Raw genomic sequence first — 8989 nt, forward strand, 5'->3', positions numbered from 1 at the left:
GAAAGCCCTATGAAGCGGTATATAAGTCTAACTGCTATTGCTATTGCTAATTCATATGTCTTTTAGGATTTACCACTCCGTTTCTGATGATAAAGGCACAGCTTCTAGGTGGAAAATGAAATATATAGATGAGTTTGATATATGCTATTGAAGTTATCTGTGATGGTATATAGTTAGTGATCGTTGTCTTATTAGAATAGAACTGAGGCCTTTTCTTTCCTTTGCAGAAGGCATTCATCAAACAAGGCGCTCTGGCTGAATTGGCAGTAAGTAGCCTTGATGTATCTTGTTTCATTTCTTCCTTCAATTTCTTCTTGCATCTGAAGAAGCATCTCTATGTAGCAATAGCACCAGAGGTGGGATGCTGCTGGTTTAGCCTGGTTCAGCTGAACCAATAGTGGAAGTCAGGCCTGGGTTGCAGAACCAGCAGCAACCCAGGCCCGCCACGCCCCCGAACTGGTTCTCTAGCCAGTTCCCTCGCCGCCATTTTGGATTTCAGTGACTGCGCATGCACAGTTCACTGTAAATTGTTCTGCGCATGCCCACAATTTACATTGAACAGCGCACACGCCTGACATGCACAGGTTGCGAAGTGGTAGTAAAACCGGCAGCATCCCACTCCTGAATAGCACTTAGACTTATATACCACTTTGCAGTGCTTTACAGTCCTCCCTAAGTGGTTTACAGCTTCGGCCTCTTGCGCCCAACAATCTGGGTCCTCATTTTACCCACTTCGGAAGGATGGAAGGCTGGGTCAACCTTGAGCCTGGTGAGAATCAAACTGCTAACTCGCAGGAAGCCGGCAGTCAGCAGAAGGAGCCTGCAGTACCGCACTCTAACCACTGTGCCTCCATGGCTTATTGGTAGCCTTAGAGTCACTTGAATCAGAGTGCAAATGGGTGTGGAACCTTCTTGAGCCGAGGTGGCGCAGTGGTTAGGGTGCAGTACTGCAGGCTGACTGTTATCTGCAGTTCGGCGGTTCAAATCTCACCGGCTCAAGGTTGACTCAGCCTTCCATCCTTCCGAGGTGGGTAAAATGAGGATCCGGATTGTTGTTGGGGGCGATATGCTGACTCTGTCAACCGCTTAGAGAGGGCTGAAAGCCCTATGAAGCGGTATATAAGTCTAACTGCTATTGCTATTGCTATTCTTGGGGCTGCTGAAAGGAGTGGGCTGTAGACAGGAGATAGGTGGTGTCGTATCCCTTCCCCTCTGTTGAGAGAGTGTTGTTCAGTTTTAACATAGATGGCCTCTTTGATCTTTCTTTCAAACCAGTGGTCTTCTTTGTCCAGAAGGTGGACTTTGAAAGACCTTTTTTTTAAAAAATCTTTTACGCTTCTGGAAGGCTGGGAAGATCTTGCTCTTTTCCCTGAGCACTGGGATAAGATGAGGTTGGAGCCCAAAGATGGTGGTGAGGTCAGATTGGAGAATGGTGGTGGCCCCAGATTTTACTTGCTCTTATTGTTTTTATGGTGTTTTGGTCTTGAACCGCTGCTGTGAGCCTCACACAGTTGTATGCCTTAGGAGGGGTGGCCATATTGGTCTCATATTAACATCTTAATTAATTAAATAAATATCTTTAAAATCCCTAACTCTTTATAAAAGCTGATTACTAATGTATTTTTTAAAAAAAATGCCCAAAGCTTTTGTTCATGAAAACAAAATCCAAACCCTCAAAGCACAATCTTAATTAACGTGTGTTTATCCAGCCTTCGCCACTCTATGTTACAATAAGAAAAGCATGTTCCCTATCTGAGGAATAAAATAGAAATCTAATTATCCATTTAAATACATGATATGGTATATATAATGTTGAAGATGGCAACAACAGCATGGAGAGAGAAGTCATGTGTGTTTGGACTATGGGATGATTGGAAAGTAGCCATTTCCATGGATCACATTGCAGTTGTGTTGTGTCTATTGCAGTGTTTCTCAACCTTGGCAACTTGAAGATGTCCGGACTTCAACTCCCAGAATTCCCCAGCCAGCATTTGCTGGCTGGGGAATTCTGGGAGTTGAAGTCCGGACATCTTCAAGTTGCCAAGGTTGAGAAACACTGGTCTATTGGTTGATGTTGGTTGAAATGGCTTTATTCTACTTTGCTCATCCCATCCCATTGACATTAATACCCTCTGTGATGTTCATGGAGTCTTGATTTGAGCAAAGAGCAGTGGGCCCAGGTCTGAGCCATACAAATTCTGGTAGGGTACCCTGCTGTCACCATAATTATAAAGGTCTTTTTTTCCATTTTAGAGTATATTCTCCAATAATGAAAAAATGGTAAGTAGCTTCTGTTCACGTTCTGCCATTGCTTTCTTTCATATTCTTCTTTAATCTGAACAACCACAGCCGGGATGGGATTTAGAACCAGCCATGACATTAGCTACAGGTTCTCCCAAACCCAGGTGAACCCGTAGCAGCCCACCCCTGGTTTGATTCAGCATTTTCTGTCTTCCAGGCTGCTCGCCCTTACCATCATCCTGTCTCTGGTGGACTCCATCCTGGGATGTCTGTGTATATGCAGGGCATGGTGCCCGAACACAGCAACAGGTAACATGCTTTTGGGGGCTTACAGGAAGGACAAGATGCTACCTTATTTAAAATAATAGTAAAAATATGTTTATGTTATTAAGGGTACCCTATTTTTCGGAGTATTAGATGCACCGGAGTATAAGACGCAGCAAGGTTTTGAAAAGGAAAATTTCAAAAAAAAAAAAAAAGTTTTTGCACTCTGGAAACCTCCCAAAAATGGTCCATTTTTCGCGAGGTGGGGTGGGGGGCAAAAACAAGCAAAAAACAGCCCATTTTTTGCAAAAGCGGGCCTGTTTTTTTCCAAAAATAGGGCATGGGTAGCCTTTAGGAAGCTTATAGAATGCTACTGAGGGCTGGGGGGCAAAAAACGAGCCATATTTCGCTCATTTCTGCCCTCCCCAGCCCCCAGGAGCTCTCGAAAGCCTTCTAAAAGCTATGCACGGCCATTTTGGCAAAGGGGGCGGGGTTTCGGGAGGCAAAAAATGCTATATTCAGTGTATAAGACGCACCCAGATTTTCAGCCTCTTTTTTGAGGGAAAAAGGTGCGCCTTATACTCTGAAAAATAGGGCAGTTTATAGAATCAAAATCTATGCCAAGATTAAAACCTTCCCTAATTCTTTGGGCAGTTCCTCTTCCTACTTCTTCCAACTCCAACTAAGCCATGAGGGCTAGGAACAAGGTTCTTCTCTTCATGCAAAAACCTAGGAATCTAGCTTCAGGGCAAAGGAGAAGGGGAGGGGACATGACCCTCCTCTAAGATTCCTGCTTTCCCATTTAATTTTCCTCTTCTTTTCTCCTCAAATCTCTTCCAGATTTGAGGTGGAGTTTGCCCGTAGCCAGCAAGAAGAATCTGACAAACTCCTCTACATGAGTTCTCGCTTTAAGGAGGATCGTATTCTGGCCGGCACGATTCTGAATAGAAAAGGAAGAATACAGATACACGATCTGTCCTTACGAAAGAGGGAGCTTTTTGAGATGATCTTCTTTGTCAATGGGGACGGATATCAGGTTGGTACACCTGACCAGAGGCTCCTTTGGGACTGCAGATGCCTTTGTCCCCGCACCACCACCACCCCGCACCCCGCGAATTTACCATTTGTCTGGAATGAACCACAAGTAATAGCAACTTCCCCAACTTGATATCTTCCAGATAAGGTTTAAGTAGTCCTCGTTTAGAGAACCACAACTGGGACCAGCAACTTAGTCATTAAGTGAAGTGGTTTGCAAAGTGAAACCGTGACTCTGTTTATGAATCAGACCTCAGATTTTCTTTTCTTTGTAGTTCTATGAAGGTTGTAAATGCCAGGATTGGTTGCAAAGTTACTATTTTATCATTGCAAGCAGTCTTTTAAGAAGGACAAAACAGTAGCTAAATGGAAAACATTTTGATCCAGGAGGCAAAAAAACGTTATTGGTGAAATAAACACCTCTCTTGTTTTTATATGTATACAAATCCCTTCAGTTTGCCCTCTGACAGATCCTGCTGAACGGGAGCCTCTTATGCACCGTCAAGCACAAAGCGCACCCACGATACGTGCGGGACGTTCGTGTTGATGGAGAACTGAAGCTGCAATTTCTGACTGTGATGGGAGGACAAATGATGGGCCACTTGGTAAGAGAGGGTTTCAGTGTTGCTTAAGAGGCTGAACAATTTACAGAGAACAAAGAAATGTCAACACAATCAGGAGGCTGTGAGTTCGATCCTAGGTAGAGGCAGATATTTCTCTCTCTGGAGACACTGAGATTGTGTCTGCTGAACAAAACTCCACATTGGCGACAGGAAGGGCATCCAGCCATTAAAAAACACTCTGCTAGCTCCAGATTCCACCTTGCAAAGGATTATGGGGTCATTAAATGAAGATGATGATGATGATGAAAGAAATGTAAAGAAAGCAAATGTAAACGAAGTAAAGTTAGCTCTGTGAATGGAAGCATACTGAAGAGTCATCCAGAGCCAGTCCAAGGTCAACGTCAGATCAAAGTTCTCCAAAGACGATCAAAAGTCCAAAAATCAGAACCCACACATAAATGTCATACGAGCCAGATATTAGACATTGTTCCCAGCAAAGAGAAAAGAGGCAGAGCAAATCTCTTCTATAGGCTGCAGTCAGTTGTCACTCTTTAGAACAGTGTTTCTCAACCTTGGCGACTTTAAGTCCCGTGGACTGCAACTCCCAGAATCCCCCAGCTAGCGATGCTGGCTGGGGAATTCTGGGAGTTGAAGTCCACAGGACTTAAAGTCGCCAAGGTTGAGAAACACTGCTTTAGAAGTTCAACTCCTTTGCTTGGCGGGTAGCCTAATGGACTTCCTTTGATCTGCTTTCTTTTCTCCTAATCTGCTGTGGGGCGTGGGAAGCCTTACGTCAACCTGCCCCAGCAAATCCAGTGGCTCAGGTAGGGCCTGCAACTGATCAGCCTCCTGCGATGTCTGGCTTGGTCCTTCCTGAGGCTGACATTCCATCGGATCAGCTGGACAACCTCTGACTCAGAATCTGAATCCAGAACCTGGGCTGTGATATCGCTGTTCTTTTTTCTGCCTCTGTAGCGTGATAGAATTCCTGGCACACCTGAGCGCCACTCAAGTTAGATAAGGGTCAAGGGAATTCAAGGTCTGTTTGTAACTATATAGGGATTCTAGGCTGATCCCCTTTTTAACAACCGCATCCAGGCTCCGCCACTCCTTCTCTTACATCACTCTCCCCTTCAACGTGATATGCTCCTTTTGGGGCATCTTCACAGCCACCCTTCCCTTCCTGCGTGGCCTCTGAGTGCTCATGGGCACTTGGCAGAGCGGGCAGCAAAGCCATCTCAAAGGAATCTACTTCTCCGGCATCCAAATTGACCGTTGAGCCAGAGAGGGCTTGCTGAAAAATATCATTTCATTTCATTTCATTTATTGGTCTTGTATGCCGCCCATTCCCGAAGGACTCCGGGCGGCTTACAATAAACAAAGGAAGGGGATAAATAGACAAATAGACAAACAACAATTTAAAATACACAACGTTCATAGTTCCCGTGGGGCTGGCTATTTCAACAGACCCCCAGCCTGCCGGAGCAGCCGGATCTTAGTGGCTTTGCGGAAGGCCGGGAGAGTAGTAAGGCTTCGGATCTCGAAAGTATTACTCATTTCCTCCCCACTCACCCTCAGGATGTGAACGTCAGAAGAGGATGGTTGAGCATCATCAATCATCCCGCCTCTCCCTGGATAGATCCACATAGAATCTTGCATAGGTCCACCTTTCAACCAACTAAAGTGAATTCCTCTGCTCCAGGAGCTTGGTCAGTTGTAATCTTTCAGGGAAAGGCTGTGCAAACTGCAGTTGTGCAATAAACCATTGGTTTGATGCATTGTTTTATGTCTTCCAGGCTCCCCCTTACTATTATACTGTTCCTGGTGGACTCCAACCTGGGACATCTGTATATATGCAAGGCACAGTGCCCCAAAATGCCAAAAGGTAACTTTCCTTTGGGAGCTCACAGGAAAGGGGAAAATGCTACTTTCCTCAAAATGTTGTTGTTAGTTGCGAAGTTCTGTCCGACCCATCATGACCCCATGGACCATGTTCCTCCAGGTCTTCCTGTCCTCTACCATCCTCTGGAGTCCATTTAAGCTCAGGCCGACTGTTTCAGTGACTCCATCCAGCCACCTCATTCTCCGCCATCTCTTTCTTCTTTTGCCCTTCATCGTTCCCAGCATTAGGCTCTTCTCCAGGGAGTCCTTCTTCCTTCTCATTAGGTGGCCAAAGTCTTTGAGTTTCCTCTTCAGGATCTGGCCTTCTAAAGAGCAGTCAAGGTGGATCTCCTCTAGGAGTGACCGGTTGGATGGCCTTGCAGTCCTTCTTCTTTTGCCCTCCATCGTTCCCAGCATGAGGCTCTTCTCCAGGGAGTCCTTCTTCCTTCTCATTAGGTGGCCAAAGGATTTCAGTTTCCTCTTCAGGATCTGGCCTTCTAAAGAGCAATCAGGGTAGATCTTCTCTAGGACTGACGGGTTGGATCTCCTTGCAGTCCAAGCGACTCGCAGGAGTCTTCTCCAGCACCAGAGTCCAAAGGCCTCCATTCTTTGGTGCTCAGCCTTCCTTGTGGTCCAACTTTCACAGCCATACATTGCGACTGGGGAAACCATTGCCTTGACTATAGGCACTTTTGTTGGCAGGGTGACGTCTCTGCCTTTTAGTATGCTGTCTAGATTTGCCATTGCTTTCCTCCCCAGGAGCAAACTCAAAACAATAGTAATAAGATGATTATGCTTTTAAGGGCAGTTTGTAAAATGAAAACTCTCTGCTAAGATTAAATCCTTTCTTAATTCTTCGGATAGTTCTACTTCCTGCTTCTTCCAGCTCCAACTACTAAGCCATGAGGGCTAGGAACTTGATTCTTTTCTTCAAGCAAAACCCCAGTATTCTACAGATTCTAACTTCAGGCCAAAGGAGAAGGGGTGGGGGGCAATGAGAACTCTCCTCTGAGATTCCCGAACCTCCTATTTTAATTTCCTCTCTCTCTTCCAGATTCAGGGTGGACTTTGCCCATAGCCGGAATAAGAACTCTGACATTTCCTTCCATTTCAACCCTCGCTTTGATTCTGGGAAACTTGTGCTCAACTCATTTCAGGCTATGAGGTGGGGATATGAAGAAAGTTGCAAGATGCCCTTGCAGAAGGGCAAGTATTTCGAGGCCATCTTCATTGTCACAGAGGCCGGATATCAGGTTGGTACATGTGAGAGAAGCTCCTTTGGAACGACAGATGCCTCTTTGGTTTCATCCCCAGTTTTCACCCTTTGTCTGATTTGATTTTGATTTGATTTGATTGCACTTATATGCCGCCCTATTCCCCGAGGGACTCAGGGCGGCTAACAAATCAAAGGGAGGGAATGCAAACAAGAGGAAGAACAACAAACAAGCAACTACAAAAGAATTTAAAAACAATCAACAGCCACACAGTTCGAGCGGGGATGGGAACTCGTCAGCCCCAGGCCTGTCGGGACAGCCAGGTTTTAAGGGCTTTGCGGAAGGCCTGAAGGGTGGTGAGGGTCCGAATCTCCACGGGGAGCTCGTTCCAGAGGGCCGGAGCAGCCACAGAGAAGGCCCTCCTCCGGGTGGTAGACAATCGGCATTGGCCGGTAGATGGGATTCGGAGGAGGCCTAATCTGTGGGCTCTAATAGGTCTGTTGGAGGTAATTGGCAGCAGGTGGTCTGGAATGAACCACAAATGGTTTTGTACATTTGTACATGTATTTATATTGTAAATGTATACCGACTTTCCCAGCTTGGTATCTTCCAGAAAGGGTTAACAGTAATGTACAGGTGGTCCTTGTTTAGCGACAACTGAGCCCATTATCTTTTTCATTAAAGGATGCGGTCACTAAGTGAAACCATGACTGTATTTATCATAAGACTTCAGCTTTTCAATTGTTCTGCAATCTCGGGGAGGTTGTAAATGCCAGGATTGGTCACAATTTACTATTTCATCCCTGTCCTCACTGCAAACAGTTGTTAAATGAGGACTATCCATAGCTGAAGGGAAAACATTTTGATTCAAGGGGAAAAAGTTTATCGGTTTCTCCCTATTTATATACACATATTTTGATACATCTTTTTTAAATACATCTTTGTCCCCCTCTATATCCACTCATCCTCGGGGGTGAGATGTGTTCCTGGCAGGAATAAACTGTTTTTTTTCCTGCAAAAAAAAAAGGGATGTTTGAGAAAAATTGTGACTTGATCCCTCTGACAGGTAATAGTGAACAAGAATCCTGTTTGCAGCTTCCAGCACAGAATGCCACCACAAAGAGTGAAAGTCATTAGGATTGAGGGAGATCTGGACCTGCAATCTCTGACCATGATGGGAGGACCCGTGTTGGAGAACACAGTGAGTGTTTGTGTCAGGGTAGTGATTTAAGAGCTGATCAGCTGCTACAATCATGCACTGATGCACTGATGTAATGATGGCAATGAGTCAGCAAGGTTTTTGGCTGTTACCCCTTTAAGAGCCTGTATAATAAGAAGAGGCTCTGTTAGGGCATCTCTCTCCCTCCCTCCCCCCCCCCTCTCTCTCTCTTGCCATGTGTTTTTCCCTGCTGTAATTACTGATTGTTTGTCTTCTGCCTATAGTATGTGTATGTATAGTATATATTATTTGGTACATAAAAACCACTATTTATTACAAACTTCTGTCTGCTGTTATTGCTCCTGGGTTATTTCACGTAGTAAAGTCCTCCAGGAGTGGGCGGCATACAAGACAAATAAATAAATAAATAAATAAATAAATAAATAAATAAATAAAGCAGTGTGCACGCTGACAGTTTGTTATGGGCCAGTCGGGATCTCCTGATCTTGATCTCTCTTTGGGAAATGATTCTGGGTTGAGTGAGTCCCCAAGCTGCCATTTTCTCTGTCTCTCCTCCAGTCGTACATCTTTCCTGGCCCCTAAAGATAGCTGCCCCTCGGATCATCAGTGCT

This window comes from Thamnophis elegans, chromosome 12, assembly GCF_009769535.1.
Source record: "Thamnophis elegans isolate rThaEle1 chromosome 12, rThaEle1.pri, whole genome shotgun sequence".
NCBI classification, from domain to species: Eukaryota; Metazoa; Chordata; class Lepidosauria; order Squamata; family Colubridae; genus Thamnophis; species Thamnophis elegans.